The 18,014-nt window shown below is 45.3% G+C and overlaps 1 protein-coding gene across 2 annotated transcripts in view; it reads right to left on the reverse strand.

Annotated features, from left to right (window-relative positions):
* LOC130369548 (E3 ubiquitin-protein ligase RNF14-like) overlaps positions 1-10,154 on the reverse strand; it is a 103,836-nt gene extending 93,682 nt beyond the window's left edge. The window contains exon 1 of one of the 2 annotated variants that reach the window (XR_008892811.1): positions 9,905-10,154. The gene's annotated coding sequence lies outside the window, so the exon portion shown is untranslated. The remainder of the gene's footprint in view (positions 1-9,904) is intronic. The other variant, XM_056574918.1, reaches the window with a different exon arrangement.
* Positions 10,155-18,014: the final 7,860 nt, after the last annotated feature.

The raw sequence follows: 18,014 nt of genomic DNA on the forward strand, positions 1-18,014 counted from the left end.
AGTACATTGTAATAACATCAGTCATTTCACCACAATACATAGGATGGAAAAAAAAGTTGGGCAAAATAAAAACTTTTGGGAGTTTACGTTTTTTACGCAGTGTGCTTTATGGTTAAAGTGACATCTCACCTTTGTTCTGTGGTTTTGCTATTTTACTACTACTATTTTACTGTTACGCCGAGCGCTCCGGGTCCCCGCTCCTCCCCGGAGCGCTCGCTTCACTCTCGCTACTGCAGCGCTCCGGTCAGATCCACTGACCCGGTGCGCTGCGATACCGTCTCCAGCCGGGATGCGATTCGCGATGCGGGTGGCGCCCGCTCGCGATGCGCATCCCGGCTCCCGTACCTGACTCGCTCTCCGTCTGTCCTGTCCCGGCGCGCGCGGCCCCGCTCCCTAGGGCGCGCGCGCGCCGGGTCTCTGCGATTTAAAGGGCCACTGCGCCGCTGATTGGCGCAGTGGTTCTAATTAGTGTGTTCACCTGTGCACTCCCTATTTATACCTCACTTCCCCTGCACTCCCTCGCCGGATCTTGTTGCCATTGTGCCAGTGAAAGCGTTTCCTTGTGTGTTCCTAGCCTGTGTTCCAGACCTCCTGCCGTTGCCCCTGACTACGATCCTTGCTGCCTGCCCCGACCTTCTGCTACGTCCGACCTTGCTTCTGTCTACTCCCTTGTACCGCGCCTATCTTCAGCAGGCAGAGAGTTTGTCTGGATCCATTTGTAGTCCCTGGCCAGAGACCAAGTATCCTAGGAAAGGAAGAGATTGACATTCAAACAGACATTTCTCCATTTTGGCATAAAGTTGATTGTCACGAAGTCTCTGAAGAACCATGCGGACATGCTGGCGGTGTTCTTCTAGGTTGGCAGAAAAAATCAGGATATCGTCCAGATATAAAACAACACAGGAATATAAGAGATCACGAAAAATTTCATTAACAAAGTCTTGGAAGACGGCAGGGGCGTTGCACAGGCCAAAGGGCATGACCAGATACTCAAAGTGTCCATCTCTAGTGTTAAATGCCGTTTTCCATTCATCCCCCTCTCTGATGCGGATGAGATTATAAGCACCTCTTAAGTCCAGTTTGGTAAAGATGTGGGCACCTTGGAGGCGATCAAAGAGTTCAGAGATGAGAGGTAGGGGGTAGCGGTTTTTTACAGTGATTTTATTAAGACCGCGGTAGTTAATGCAAGGACGTAGGGAGCCATCTTTTTTGGACACAAAGAAAAATCCGGCTCCGGCAGGAGAGGAGGATTTGCGTACAATTGCACTTCCGAAATTCTCCTTGGACTACCCTGGCTTCAACACCACTCCCCAACCCTGGATTGGTCCACTGGGGAGATCAAGAGTTGGGGCCCCTCTTGTTCCAAGGACTGCCTTAAACCGGTTCCCAGTACTCCTTGCCGTGACCCTGTGGTTCCCCCTGTAACCGGTCTCCCTAAGGCCTATATGGACTTTGCGGATGTTTTTTGCAAAAAACAAGCTGAGACTCTACCTCCTCACAGGCCTTATGACTGTCCTATTGACCTCCTCCCGGGCACTACTCCACCCCGGGGCAGAATTTATCCTCTCTCTGTCCCAGAGACTCTTGCTATGTCTGAGTACATCCAGGAAAATTTAAAGAAGGGCTTTATCCGCAAATCCTCCTCTCCTGCCGGAGCCGGATTTTTCTTTGTGTCCAAAAAAGATGGCTCCCTACGTCCTTGCATTGACTACCGCGGTCTTAATAAAATCACTGTAAAAAAACGCTACCCCCTACCTCTCATCTCTGAACTCTTTGATCGCCTCCAAGGTGCCCACATCTTTACCAAACTGGACTTAAGAGGTGCTTATAATCTCATCCGCATCAGAGAGGGGGATGAATGGAAAACGGCATTTAACACTAGAGATGGACACTTTGAGTATCTGGTCATGCCCTTTGGCCTGTGCAACGCCCCTGCCGTCTTCCAAGACTTTGTTAATGAAATTTTTCGTGATCTCTTATATTCCTGTGTTGTTGTATATCTGGACGATATCCTGATTTTTTCTGCCAACCTAGAAGAACACCGCCAGCATGTCCGCATGGTTCTTCAGAGACTTCGCAGCAATCAACTTTATGCCAAAATGGAGAAATGTCTGTTTGAATGTCAATCTCTTCCTTTCCTAGGATACTTGGTCTCTGGCCAGGGACTACAAATGGATCCAGACAAACTCTCTGCCGTCTTAGATTGGCCACGCCCCTCCGGACTCCGTGCTATCCAACGTTTTTTGGGGTTCGCCAATTATTACAGACAATTTATTCCACATTTTTCCACCATTGTGGCTCCTATCGTGGCTTTAACCAAAAAGAATGCCAATCCTAAGTCATGGCCTCCTCAAGCGGAAGACGCCTTTAAACAGCTCAAGTCTGCCTTTTCTTCGGCTCCCGTGCTCTCCAGACCTGACCCATCTAAACCCTTCCTATTGGAGGTTGATGCCTCCTCAGTAGGAGCTGGAGCGGTCCTTCTACAAAAAAATTCTTCCGGGCATGCTGTTACTTGTGGTTTTTTTTCTAGGACCTTCTCTCCGGCTGAGAGGAACTACTCCATCGGGGATCGAGAGCTTCTAGCCATTAAATTAGCACTTGAGGAATGGAGGCATCTGTTGGAGGGATCAAGATTTCCAGTTATTATTTACACCGATCACAAGAACCTCTCCTATCTCCAGTCTGCCCAACGGCTGAATCCTCGCCAGGCCAGGTGGTCTCTGTTCTTTGCCCGATTTAATTTTGAAATTCACTTTCGGCCTGCCGATAAGAACATTAGGGCCGATGCTCTCTCTCGTTCCTCGGATGCTTCGGAAGTAGAGGTCTCTCCGCAACACATCATTCCTCCTGACTGTCTGATCTCCACTTCTCCAGCCTCCATCAGGCAAACTCCTCCAGGGAAGACCTTCGTTTCTCCACGCCAACGTCTCGGGATTCTCAAATGGGGTCACTCCTCCCACCTCGCTGGCCATGCGGGCATCAAAAAGTCTTTGCAACTCATCTCTCGCTTCTATTGGTGGCCGACTCTGGAGACGGATGTTGTTGATTTTGTGCGGGCCTGTACTGTCTGTGCCCGGGATAAGACTCCTCGCCAGAAGCCTGCTGGCCTTCTTCATCCTCTGCCTGTCCCCGAACAGCCTTGGTCTCTGATTGGTATGGACTTTATTACAGACTTACCCCCATCCCGTGGCAACACTGTTGTTTGGGTGGTCGTTGATCGATTCTCCAAGATGGCACATTTCATCCCTCTTCCTGGTCTTCCTTCAGCGCCTCAGTTGGCAAAACAATTTTTTGTACACATTTTTCGTCTTCACGGGTTGCCCACGCAGATCGTCTCGGATAGAGGCGTCCAATTCGTGTCAAAATTCTGGAGGGCTCTCTGTAAACAACTCAAGATTAAATTAAACTTTTCCTCTGCATATCATCCTCAATCCAATGGGCAAGTGGAAAGAATTAACCAGGTCCTGGGTGATTATTTACGCCATTTTGTTTCCTCCCGCCAGGATGACTGGGCAGATCTTCTACCATGGGCCGAATTCTCGTATAACTTCAGAGTCTCTGAATCTTCCTCCAAATCCCCATTTTTCGTGGTGTACGGCCGTCACCCTCTTCCCCCCCTCCCTACTCCCTTGCCCTCTGGTTTGCCCGCTGTGGATGAAATATCTCGTGATCTTTCCACCATATGGAAAGAGACCCAAAATTCTCTTTTACAGGCTTCATCACGCATGAAGAAGTTTACTGATAGGAAAAGAAGAGCTCCCCCCATTTTTTCTCCTGGAGACAAGGTATGGCTCTCCGCTAAATATGTCCGCTTCCGTGTCCCTAGCTACAAATTGGGACCACGCTATCTTGGTCCTTTCAAAATTTTGTGCCAGATTAATCCTGTCTCTTACAAACTTCTTCTTCCTCCTTCTCTTCGTATTCCTAATGCCTTTCACGTTTCTCTTCTTAAACCACTCATCATCAACCGTTTCTCTCCCAAATTTGTTTCTCCCACTCCTGTTTCCGGCTCCTCGGACATCTTCTCCGTAAAAGAGATACTGGCCTCCAAGAAGGTCAGAGGAAAAACTTTTTTTCTGGTCGATTGGGAGGGTTGTGGTCCTGAAGAGAGATCCTGGGAACCTGAGGACAATATCCTAGACAAAAGTCTGCTCCTCAGGTTCTCAGGCTCTAAGAAGAGGGGGAGACCCAAGGGGGGGGGTACTGTTACGCCGAGCGCTCCGGGTCCCCGCTCCTCCCCGGAGCGCTCGCTTCACTCTCGCTACTGCAGCGCTCCGGTCAGATCCACTGACCCGGTGCGCTGCGATACCGTCTCCAGCCGGGATGCGATTCGCGATGCGGGTGGCGCCCGCTCGCGATGCGCATCCCGGCTCCCGTACCTGACTCGCTCTCCGTCTGTCCTGTCCCGGCGCGCGCGGCCCCGCTCCCTAGGGCGCGCGCGCGCCGGGTCTCTGCGATTTAAAGGGCCACTGCGCCGCTGATTGGCGCAGTGGTTCTAATTAGTGTGTTCACCTGTGCACTCCCTATTTATACCTCACTTCCCCTGCACTCCCTCGCCGGATCTTGTTGCCATTGTGCCAGTGAAAGCGTTTCCTTGTGTGTTCCTAGCCTGTGTTCCAGACCTCCTGCCGTTGCCCCTGACTACGATCCTTGCTGCCTGCCCCGACCTTCTGCTACGTCCGACCTTGCTTCTGTCTACTCCCTTGTACCGCGCCTATCTTCAGCAGTCAGAGAGGTTGAGCCGTTGCTAGTGGATACGACCTGGTCACTACCGCCGCAGCAAGACCATCCCGCTTTGCGGCGGGCTCTGGTGAAAACCAGTAGTGACTTAGAACCGGTCCACTAGCACAGTCCACGCCAATCCCTCTCTGGCACAGAGGATCCACCTCCTGCCAGCCGGCATCGTGACATTTACTACTTTAAAAAAAAAGTATAACTTTTTTTACAAACATTTTTATGTTTAAAATTGTCCTTTTCTGATCACTATAACTCTTTTATTTTTCATTTATGTTACTTCCGGGCTTACACAAGAATTGAATTGTATCCGTGGGTTGGGACTTTTTATTTTATTTTTTTACCTAGGCTTGGGTGAGGAGGGAAAGGGGATGCAATGTGAAAATTAAAATGATTTATGTTTTGAGGTTGTATAGCTATATTTTTAAATGTTAAATTCCTTAGCGGTAAGAGGTAAAGAAAAATAGTTACAGCCTCCTATTGTTATAAAATACCAAAATGCACTTTGTTCTTCTTGAGTCCAGCATTTCTACCCCTGCCTGGCCCTCTGCATCTGTTTTCTTCCCATGGATGACCCACTCTACATTGCGAACAGCAGCTAGTGCAGTGATTTTGGATGTTATTAGGATTGCAGAGACAACGCCTCATCCATGGTAAGTAAATAGAAGCAGCAGAGCAGACCCAGAAAGCAGGAGGAATAGGAGTTTATTTTGTTTTAAACCTATAGCAGGGTGTATTTGTTATTTAAAGGAAAACTGTCCCCTTGCTCCCCCCGCACTAACGAGCAATACTGGCTGGTAGTGCGGGGGACGCTGATCAGTTTGATGCATACCATGCCCGGATCTTCCGTGCTGTTCACCCGTTATTTTCTTTCTTCTCAATATGCAAATTAGCTGCTAACTGGCATGGGCGGGGTTACTGCCTTCATCTGGCACTGTGACGTAACCGTAGCACCGCCCAGCTTATGAATATTCATGTTCTCCCTCATCATCTCCCTCTCCTCCCCACTGATTTCAGGACTCCACTGCGCTGAAGTGGCTTCTGGGTGTAGACAGGAAGCCAGCGGAGTCCTGAAATCAGCAGGGAGGAGAGGGAAATGATGAGGGAGAACATGAATATTCATAAGCCGGGCGGTGCTGCGGGCCGGGCAGAGGTTACATCCCAGTGCCAGATGAAGGCAGTAACCCCGCCCATGCCAGTTAGCAGCTAATTTGCATATCAAGAAGAAGGAAGATAACGGGCGAATGGCGCGGCTGATCCGGGCATGGTATGCATCAAACTGATCAGCGTCCCCTGCACTACCAGCCAGTACCCCTGGTTAGTGTGGGGAGAGCAAGCTGACAGTTTTCCTTTAAAGGGGTACTCCGTTGGAAAACAGATTTGTAAATTACTTCTATTAAAAAATCTTAATCTATCCAGTACTTATTAGCTGCTGAATACTACAGAAGAAATTATTTTCTTTTTGGAATACAGTGCTCTCTGCTGACTTCATGAGCAAAGTGCTCTATGCTGACATCTCTGTCCATTTTAGGAACTGTCCAGAGCAGCATATGTTTGCTATGGGGATTTTCTCCTACTCTGGACAGTTCTTAAAATGGACAGAGATGTCAGCAGAGAGCTCTGTGTTCCAAAAAGAAAATAGTTTCCTCTTTAGAATTCAGCAGCTAATAAATACTGGAAGGATTAAGATTTTTTAATAGAAGTAATTTACAAATCTGTTTAACTTTCTGGCACAAGTTGATTTAAAAAAAAAAAAAAGGTTTCCACCGGAGTACCCCTTTAATTTATTGGAACACTCCTTTAACACTCCTATCAGGAGCACAAGCTCCAACCCTTTTTAGTTATATTCCATTATATTAAATAGAGGGGAGGGTCTAAGTCAGGCTTTGTAGCATTAGCGGCGGAAAAATTCTGCCCACGGTGGAATTGCCAGCCTCTGAAGAAAGAATGGACATCCCTATACTTTCTGCAGAATCCGCTAGGTAATGCATTGTCATCTATGAAAACTGTTTGTGAAACATTCGCCCGGAAATTTTCCAGACTGACCTGGTGTGAACATAACCTAACATAACCAATAATTAAAAATGTGCATCTGTCCTAACAGGTGACAGGTCAGAGAACCCCTTTATTGTACTGCTGGAAAACAGGGTAAAGTTAAAAATGATGCTGTCTACAGACAAGTGTTTTTCAACCAGAGTGCCCCCAGCTGTTTCAAAACCACAACTCCCAGCATGCCCGGACTGCCAAAGTCTGTCCGGGTATGCTGAGAGTTGTACTTTTACAATAGCTGGAGACTTCCTGGTAGGGAAACACTAGTGTATAGACTAGAGACAGTTGTCCACCTTCTGTATGAAGCAGCCATTGCAATTTGTTCAGTCATGTCCCTCTGCTACAGTGGGGATCAAAAGTCTGGGCACCCCAGGTAAAAATTTGTATTAATGTGCATAAAGAAGCCAAGGAAAGATGGAAAAATCTCCAAAAGGCATCAAATTTCAGATTAGACATTCTTATAATGTGTCAACAAAAGTTAGATTTTATTTCCATCATTTACACTTTCAAAATAACAGAAAACAAATAAATGGCGTCTGAAAAAGTTTGGGCACCCTGCAGAATTTGCAAAGCTGAGACCTGCCAGTGTCATGGATTGTTCTCAATCATCATCTGGGAAGACCAGGTGATATCAATCTCAAAGGTTTTAAATGTCCAGACTCATCTGACCTTGCCCCAACAATCAGCACCATGGGTTCTAAGCAGTTGTCTAGAATTCTGAAACTGAAAATAGTTGACGCTCACAAAGCTGGAGAAGGCTATAAGATAGCAAAATGTTTTCAGATGTCAATATCCTCTGTTGGTAAAGTAATTAAGAAATGGCAGTCATCAGGAACAGTGGAAGTTAAAGCAAGATCTGGAAGACCAAGAAAAATATCAGACAGAACAGCTAGCAGGATTGTGAGAAAAACAATTCAAAACCCACGTTTGACTGCACAATCCCTCCAGAAAGATCTGGCAGACACTGGAGTTGTAGTACACTATTCCACTATAAAGAGATACTTGTACAAATATGGTCTTCATGGAAGAGTCATCAGAAGAAAACCTCTTCTACGTCCTCACCTCAAAAATCAACGTTTGAACTTTGCAAATGAACATATAGACAAGCCTGATGCATTTTGGAAACAAGTTCTGTGGACCAATGAATTTAAAATTGAACTTTTTGGCCGGAATGAGCAAAGATACATTTGGAGAAGAAGGGGAACAGAATTTAATGAAAAGAACCTCTGTCCAACTGTTAAGCATGGGGGTGGATCAATCATACTATTGGGTTGTATTGCAGCCAGTGGCATAGGGAACATCTCACAAGTAGAAGGAAAAATGGATTCAATAAAATTCCAGCAAATTTTGGATGCTAACTTGCTGCCATCTGTGAAAAAGCTGAAGTTAAAGAGAGGATGACAGCAGTGATCTAATGGTTTAATAGCGGCCACGGCGATCGCAGCATGCCAGGCTATTAGCGGAGGGAGAGCTGTAGCTAGCTCCTTTTTTCCTGCTTGCCCGATACAGGGCTAAATCTATGAAAAATTCACCTGCCCGGCACCCAGAACTACTTGTCCCGGGCGTCGGGCGATAGGATTTCCACATCCCTGCTGAAAGTGTGCCAAATTTCTTAAAAATGAGCGCCACCTAGAAATATTGGTTTATTAACGTGTTTTGTCAGCTGCGCCGAAGTTGAAAGTCTTGCACCACTTTTTGCCTTCTTATCAATCGAATAATTTTTCGGTGATTTGGTAACTTTCCACCTACATTAAGTTTAAAGGGGTACTCCGGTGGAAATTTATTTTTATTTTTTTTTAAATCAACTGGCACAGCAAAGTTAAACAGATTTGTAAATTACTTCTAATTAACCCCCTAAAGGACCCGGGGTTTTTCTGTTTTTGCATTTTCGTTTTTTCCTCCTTACCTTTAAAAAATCATAACTCTTTCCCTTTTGCACCTAAAAATCCATATGATGGCTTATTTTTTGCGCCACCAATTCTACTTTGTAATGACATCAGTCATTTTACCCAAGAATCTACAGCGAAATGGAAAAAAAATCATTGTGAGACAAAATTGAAAAAAAAACACGCCATTTTGTAAACATTGGGGGCTTCAGTTTCTACACAGTACATTTTTCGGTAAAAATAACACCTTATCTTTATTCTGTAGGTCCATACGATTAAAATGATACCCTACTTATATAGGTTGGATATTGTCGTACTTCTGGAAAAAAACATGCAGGAAAATGTATACGTTTAAAATTGTCACTTTCTGACCCCTATAACTTTATTATTTTTCTGCGTATGGGGCGGTATGAGGGCTCATTGTTTGCGCCGTGATCTGAAGTTTTTAGCGGTACCATTCATTGATAGGACCTATTGATTTTATTCATTTTTTAATGATATAAAAAGTGCCCAAAAATTCGCTATTTTGGAGTTTGGATTTTTTTTTGTGCATACGCCATTAACCATGCGGTTTAATTAACAATATATTTTTTATAATTCAGACATTTCCACACGCCGCGATACCACATATGTTTATTTTTATTTACACAGTTTTTTTTTTTATGGGAAAAAGGGGAGTGATTCAAACTTTTATTAGGGGAGCTGTTAAATGATCTTTATTCACTTTTTTTTTTTCACTTTTTTTTCCCCTCTGTCCATGTCAGGAACTGTCCAGAGCAGGAGCAAATTTCTATAGCAAACCTCTCCTGCTCTGGACAGCTCCTGACATGAACAGGGGTGTCAGCAGAGAGCACTGTGGTCAGACAGAAAACAAATTCAAAAAGAAAAGAACTTCATCTGGAGCATACAGCAGCCTATAAGTACTGGAAGGATTAGGATTTTTCAATAAAAGTTAATTACTGACAGACTTGTGTCCTTAATACAGACGTGAAAATACACATATATATATATATATATATATATATATATATATATATATATATATATATATATATAATCGTTTGTGGGGAGCCCGAAGGTGTTGTCCAGCCAATTCTCTTTCACTGACAAAGGTTTTAAAAATATTAACAAAAATACAGAGCACATAAAAATGTCATAACGTTTCATCAATTATTCGGCTTTTGTTACATAAAACCAAAAACTCCCTTTAAATAGTTAAAACTTTAGTTACTCACAGTTCTTTAGCGTAGTCCACGTAGGTATCTGATTTTGGTTTAACCTCTCAGTGTCTAGTAGTGTTCTGGTGTATGAATGAGGAAGGAGACGCTTGTACCAGCAATCCACAAAATGGAGAATACAGCTTCAGTGTATACACACCCAGCCCAACACAAGCACATGACAAAGTGCTGGCTCATTTTTTTAAAGTGACAGTACTACTGTATGTAGTACTATAAATTGCAGATGAAGTTATCTGGAATGACGTCACCGACTGCATTACCTGTTTAGTCAGGAATTTTCAGAGAGAGAGAGAGGGAAACATACAATGAATTGGAGTTGGACAGTATCGTCTGTCATGCAGGAAGGTTTACACGATCCTACATAGAAACACTTGGAGTAAATTCACAGGTATTTACATTGCTGTGGATTTCAGGCTGCGGATCTTGGGTAGGGCCACACGTGCCGTATTTTTCTGCATATTTGCTGCTGCACATTTTTCCTACCCATTGAAATCAATAAGTGTCAAAATCAGCTGAATAATTTGCTACCCATTGAGTTCAACAGGTAGGAAAATATGCAACAGCAAATACACAGCAAAATACAGCACATGACCCTACCCTTAAAGTGTGCCTGTCGTTAGCAAAAACTTTTTATATAATGTAGATAATACCATTATATGTATATTTGTAATATACATTTGTGATATCCCAGTACGGGATATGCTCCTACAGTCCTGTCAGGTTGAGTCCCTGTACGTCCTCAGGGCTCTCCTGCACTGTTCCCCCATATTGTGTATAGGTTGTATATTTAGTGTAAAGGACCTTTGATATGGTCACATGATTATTAGTCACCTGATAATGGTTGTCACATGTTCAAGACATATGTTTTGTTAGCCAGACAGCACCAGGTGACCAGATGACACGCAGCCAGCATATGGGCGCCTTGGTCAGCCCCTTTATAAGTGGGGGAGGTACTACAATCTCTCTCTTAGATCCTCAGGTGAATTCCAGTCCAGACATCTCAGAGCTAGTGTCCAGCACATCTGGAGGCCTCAAGCCTAAATTGCAGCCACAAGTCCGTAAGTCAAGTCATCTCTGTCTGCTGTCACTATCTTCAGTCAAGTCAGTTATAGTCAGCGTGGCTGCGCTAAAGTCTGTCAAGTCACTGCATGTCCCAGCAAGCTGTGAGGTCCCCTGTGTTACCGGTCAACTCTCTGGGATCCTGGCCAAGCTGTAAAGACTGTACCATCTGTCTACCTCAGTAAAAGCTACCGTTAACCTTAACCTGGCCTTGGACTATTATTTGCCCTGCCTAACTTAGGACTAGCGGTGCTACCTTCGGGTGTTTGGGCAAACCACGCCCTGGCATCACAAACACTAAGGGGTTAACACCATTTTCCCCTGGGCAACACCATCTGCCCCTACACATCACACCCATGGCTCACCACAATCTTTGGCATTGCGAACAAGATGGGGTTAATACCATCTACCCCTGGGCAACAACATTTGCCCTTACACCTCACATCACACCCAGTGGCTCACCACACGTTGGTTAAAAAATTTGTATATTTTTGTCCCTGCAGCTATTGCCTGTGTGTCTTTGCGAGGAGACCAAATACAGGAAGTTTGGGTGGACAAGCAGGGCTCTGTGCAGGCTCCTGGCTTGTCAATCATTCTGCTGTATAAGCCAGGAGTATGTCACAGAGCCTCAATGCACAGAGCACTGCTTGTCCTTAGTGTACAGAGCCCTGCTTGTCCTCAGTGCACAGAGCCGTGCTTGTCCTCAGTGCACAGAGCCCTGCTTGTCCTCAGTGCACAGAGCCCTGCTTGTCCTCATTGCACAGAGCCCTGCTTGTCCACAGTGCACAGAGCCCTGCTTGTCCTCACTGTACAGAGCCCTGCTTGTCCTCACTGTACAGAGCCCTGCTTGTCTTCAGTGCACAGAGCCCTGCTTATCCTCACTGCACAGAGCCCTACTTTTCCTCAGTATACAGAGCCCTGTTTGTCCTTATTGTACAGAGCACTGCTTGTCCTCACTGCAAAGAGCCCTGCTTATCCTCACTGCACAGAGCCCCGCTTGTCCTCACTGCACAGAGCCCTGCTTGTCCTCAGTGCACAGACCCCTGCTTGTCCTCACTGCACAAACCCCTGCTTGTACTCACTGCACAGAGCCCTGCTTGTCCTCACTGCACAGAGCCCCACTTGTCCTCAGTGCACAGGGCCCCGCTTGTCCTCACTGCACAGAGACCTGCTTGTCCTCACTGCACATAGACCTGCTTGTCCTCAGTTTACAGAGCCCTACTTGTCCACCCACACTTGCTATATTTGCAATAGCTGCGGGGACAAAATATACACATTTTTAACCAATGTATATACATAAATGTTTTTTCTACATTGTATAAAAAGCTTTTGTTAATGACAGGTACACTCTAATGAATATAAATAGCTGCTTTTCGCAGCATAAAATTCACAGTGTGAATTTTGAATTCAACAGGATTCTTCTGCACAGTGCACATGGCGGAATTTCTGGCACGGAAATTCCGATTTACATGTCCGCCAAAAGAAAGAAAATGTTCATTCTTTCTGCGGACTCTGTATAGAATGCATAGCCGTCTATGACACCCTGGAATGTTGCAGACTCCGGAATTTCTGCACAGAGATTTTCACATGCTAGTAACTAGCAGCTGGTTTCCCACTGCGAGTTACACTAACATTCATTTGAATGGGATCACAGACAGTCTGTAAATCTGACACTATAGTGAGACCCACTGGTAGGGAAACCCACTGCTACAGTATGGGGAAGAAAAAAGATCTCTCTGCTGCCAAAAAGAGTGAAATAGTTCAATGCCTTGGACGGGGTATGAAAACATTAGATATTTCACGAAAACTTAAGCGTGATCATCGCACTTTAAGAGATTTGTGGCTGATTCAGAGCACAGACAGGTTTGTGCAGTTAAAGGCACATTGAGGAAGGTTTCTGCCAGATCCATGCATCAGATCAAGAGAGCAGCTGCTAAAATACCATTACATAGCAGCAAACAGATATTTGAAGCTGCTGTTGCCTCTGGAGTCCCACGGACATCAAGGTGTAGAGTCCTCCAGATTCTTGCAACTATGCATAAACCTTCGATTTAGCCACCCCTAACCAATGCTCACAAGCATAAACGGCTGCATTGGGCAGAAAATTACATGAAGACCAATTTTCAAACAGTTCTGTTCACTGATGAGTGCCGTGCAACCCTGGATGGCCCAGATGGATGGAGTAGTGGATGGTTGGTGGATGGCCACCCTGTACGAACAAGGCTGCGACATCAGCAAGGCAGTGGTGGAGTCATGTTTTGGGCTGGAATCATGAGAAAAGAGCTGGTCGGCCCCTTTAGGGTCCCCGAAGATGTAAAGATGACTTCTGCAAAAGAGTTTCTGACAGACCTCTTTCTTCCCTGGTACAGAAGAAAGAGCGAAGCTCTTCGTAATAAAATCATCTTCATGCATGAAAATGCACCATCTCATGCTACAAAGAATACCTCTGCATCAATGGCTGCTATGGGAATAAAAGGAGAGAAAGTCATGGTGTGGCCTCCACCCTCCCCTGACCTCCATCCTATTGAGAACCTTTGGAGCATCATCAAGCAAAAGATCTATGAGGGTGGAAGGCAGTTTACATCTAAACAGCAGCTCTGGGAGGCTATTCTGACATCTTGCAAACAAATTCAAGCAAAAACTGTCCAAAAACTCACAAGTTCAATGGATGCAAGACTTGTGAAGCTGCTATCAAATAAGGGGTCCTATGTTAAAATGTAACATGATCTGTTAAAATAAACATAAAAAAGGCTTAGTAGTAGAAGTCATCTTATAGACAGGGTCCATTACTAAACCGGGGCTTAGTGTTAGGCCCAAAAACAGCGCTAACCCCCAAATATTACCCCGGTACCCACCGCCAAAGGGGTGCCAGGAAGAGCCGGTACCAGCAGGCCCGGAGCATCAAAAATGGTGTTCCTTGGCCTAGGTGGTAACAGGCTGGCGTTATTTATGCTGGGGAGGGCCAGTAACAATGGTCCTTGCTCACCCTGGTAATGTCAGGCTGTTGCTGCTTTGTTGGCATCTGGCTGATACTGAAAATACAGGGAACCCTATGTGTTTTTCTTTTTTTATTCTTTTTTTTTTTTTTTTTGGGGGGGGGGGGGGGATGCATAGGGTTCCCTGTATTTTCAGTATCAGCCAGATACCAACCAAGCAGCAACAGCCTGACGTTTAAAGGGTGGGCGAGGACCATTGTTACTGGCCCTCCCCAGCCCAAATAATGCCAGCCTGTCACTGCCTAGGCACAGGAGTGCCATTTTTGACGCTCTGGGCCTGTTGGTACCGGCTCTTCCCGGCACCCCTGTGGCGTTGGGTACCGGGATAATAATTGGGGGTTAGCGCTAGCTGTATTTGGGGCTAACGCTAATCCCTGGCTTAGCAATGGACTCGGCCTATATGACGCCTTCCACTACTAAGCCTGCAAAGGAAATTAAATAAAAACAACAACACTTTTTAAAAACTTTTATTCAAAAAAACACTCCCCCCCCCCCCCCTCCCCACAAGCCATTTAGCCATTTTATTAATATTGGGGGAAAAAACACTGGTTATCGACGTAATCCACCAAATCCAAAGAAGTCCTCTGCATACACGGATATGAAATGAGAAGAAAAAAACACGGAAATTGGTTTGTACATTTACGGCCACCTTCCTTTGGGAAAACATCTATAAAACAGCATTTCCAAACAAAGGGTCTCTAGCTGTTGCTAAACTACAACCCCATAATTTGTAATTTAGCAACAGGGAACCTCCAGTTTAGCAACAGCTGGAATCTTGCTGTTTCTAAACTACAACTCCCATGATGGGAGTTGTAGTTTAGCAAGAGCTGGAGGCACCCTGTAGCTAAACTACTACTCCTGTGATGGGAGTTGTAGTTTAGCAACAGCTAGGAGTATTAGTTTAGCAACAGCTGGAGGCACCCTGTAGCTAAACTACTACTCCCGTAATGGTGGCTGAGGGGTGGGGGGAGTCGGCGGGAGATGACTGTGGGGTGGGGGGTAAAACGGAGCCCGGACGGCTGCACAGTGATGCCAGCCCGGGCTCCTGTGTACAGATGTGATTTCTATGATCTCGGCTCCCAGCGGGAAATATGAAATACCGCTCTCCAAAGAAAGTTTTGTAAGCCAGCTCCAGGCTTGCTTCCATTTAGGCTGTTTTGGAGGTGGTTGTGACTTTTTGTGCGACTTTCGCACTTGATAAATCCCTGACCACTGCAAAGTGAAATATGAAATTTGATTTGGTAAGCTCTTTTGTTCATTTTGGCTTACAGCCAAAAGTCACACAAAAATTTGCAATTTTTGTAAGCAAAAAAACCATCTCTAAATCCCTTCCATTGTCTTTGAGAGATATCCAATGCTCTCACATCAGATACTCCCTTAAAGGAGAATAAACATAATAAGACAGCCAGTTTGAAAGATAATAATTTCAGATTGAGAAGTTCATTATCACACCATGAATTAAGGAGGTCTAAAATAAGGTTGACATCCCAAGTGGATTGATACATGGGTAAGGGGGGCCGTCTAAATTTAATGACCTTCATTAATTTGCAGAACAAAGGATGTCTACCTAAAGGCATAGCTTGGATAGGAGTGTGATGGAACGAAATGGCTGATCTATAGACATTATTGGTTCTATAAGCTTTACCAGAATCGAAGGATTCTGAAAAGAAATTAAATATTTGAGTTACAGGAGCATGTACGGGATCCAAATCCTGTTGATTGCACCAATGACACCAAATTTGCCAGGCTGATCTGTAAGCCGCTCTGGTTCCTGGAGCCCATGCGTTAGATAGTATCTCTCTAGTTGATTGAGAAAACTCAGATTCAGGTGTTTTTGACCAGAAATGTACCAGGCTACTAGAGACAGAAGCCCTGACATCACTAAAGGATGAGGATTGCCCGCTGGGTCTTTCAGAATGGATGGAGATATCGGAATTATGCGTGGATAATCTATTGTCATTTGCAGTATTTGTATATCACCATGGGGTTATAAGAACTAGACTTGATTTCTGGATCTTGGTCTAAGGTCGAGCTCTTGGTACCAGGGTTAATGTAGGAAATATGTAAATAATTTTTTATTTGGAGTCAAATTTGGACTAAGGCATCTGAACCCTGGGATTCCAGATCTGGACGCCAACTGAAAAATAGTCTGTTGTCTGTCGATTCAGTCAAGATGTGAACAGGTCCATATGGAGAGGACCCCAAAGACAATTGATCTGTTGTAAAATTATTGGATATAATTGCCAATCACTGAAATCGATCAGATACCAGGAATTCCAATCTGCTATGAAATTTGAAAGCCCTGGAATATATTCTGCTTTGAGTACAATCTGTCTGTCCAAGCAAAAATGCCAGAACTCTATTGCAATATTGGCAAGAGTCTTCGATCTGGTGCCTCCTAATCGATTGAGATATTGCACCGCAGACACATTGTCCTTCCGTAAAAGAACAGTTCGATTTGTCCTTTGCAAAGCTTTTGAGCACAAAGGAGCCTGCTAACAACTCTAGGCAGTTGATATGTAGGGAAGATTCTTTTGTGGACCATTTTCCGTCTGTGGAAAGGCCACAACGAGCCCCCCATCTTAGGTGACTGGTATCGGATTCTATGATCAGATCTGGCATAGAGTTAAAAATGGCTTTCCCATTCCAGTCTTGAATGTGATGTAGCCACCATAAAAGTTCTTCTTTGGTTTCTTGTGTAAGGGTAATTTGTCTGGATAACCCAAACCGTTTCTTAATTGTTGAGCTTTCAATCGTTGTAGATCTCTGTAGTGCAGAGGGGCTGGAAAGATTGCTTGAATAGAAACTGATAAGAGACCTACTATATGAGCGATTGTATGAAGAGATATAAGGCGTTTGTTCGGTACAGCTCGAATTTCCTTCCAAATCGTTTTTCATTTCTTTGTAGGAAGGCTTAATAGAGCATTTTGGGTATTGATTAAGAACCCCAAAAATGATATCTCCTTGAAAGGAGTTAAAACAGATTTCTCTTGATTTATCAAGAAACCTAGATTAGTAAGTAAAGTTAGAGTCCATTGGATATGTGTATTGATCAACGTCACAGATTGGGTGATAGATTATTAATAGAACACCGCTGGCTCTTAATGCGGCTACAACTGGTTTGAGGAGTTTTGTAAAGAACCATGGTGCTGAAGATAGTCCGAATGGCAGACTGGTAAATTGCTATTTTTGTTCCTTCCATAAAAATTGGAGATACGGTTGTGACAGGGGGTGCATAGGCACCGTGAGGTAGGCGTCTGTTAGGATTCGGCAGGCTGGAGGTGGATCCTCTGTGTAAGAGAGGGATTGGCGTGGACCGTGTCGGTGGACCGGTTCTAAGTTGCTACTGGTTTTCACCAGAGCCCGCCGCAAAGCGGGATGGTCTTGCTGCGGCGGTAGCAACCAGGTCGTATCCACCGGCAACGGCTCGACCTCGCTGACTGCTGAGAAGGCGTGGGACAGAAGGACTAGGCAGAAGCAAGGTCAGACGTAGCAGAAGGTCGGGGCAGGCGGCAAGGTTTGAAGTCAATAGCAACGGCAAGACGTCAGGAACACTGGAAATGGCAAACACAGTGATAGCTTTCTCAAGGCACAATGGCAACAAGATCCGGCAAGGAAGTGCAGGGGAAGTGAGGTTATATGGACAGGGAGCAGGTGGAAGCTAATCAGACTGATTGGGCCAGGCACCAATCATTGGTGCACTGGCCCTTTAAATCTTAAAGAGCCGGCGCGCGCGCTCTAGGGAGCGGGGCCGCGCGCGACAAGACAGCACAAACGGGGAACGAGTCTGGTAAGCGGGCCGGGATGCGAATCGCGAGCGGGCGCATCCCGCATCGTGGATCGCATCACGGCTAGGGACATTATCGCAGCGCTGACCGGGGCGCTGCGAACAGGAGAACGCTGCAAGCGCTCCGGGGAGGAGGGGGAACCCGGAGCGCTCGGCGTAACAGCGTCTTTTAAATCGATTTTAGCCATTCAATCATTTCAGATGAACAAATCTCTTAGTAGAGGAATACCCTCCATTTTGAAATGTTGATACAGAACAAAATTGT

This window comes from Hyla sarda, chromosome 4 (assembly GCF_029499605.1).
Source record: "Hyla sarda isolate aHylSar1 chromosome 4, aHylSar1.hap1, whole genome shotgun sequence".
In the NCBI taxonomy this organism is placed as follows: domain Eukaryota; kingdom Metazoa; phylum Chordata; class Amphibia; order Anura; family Hylidae; genus Hyla; species Hyla sarda.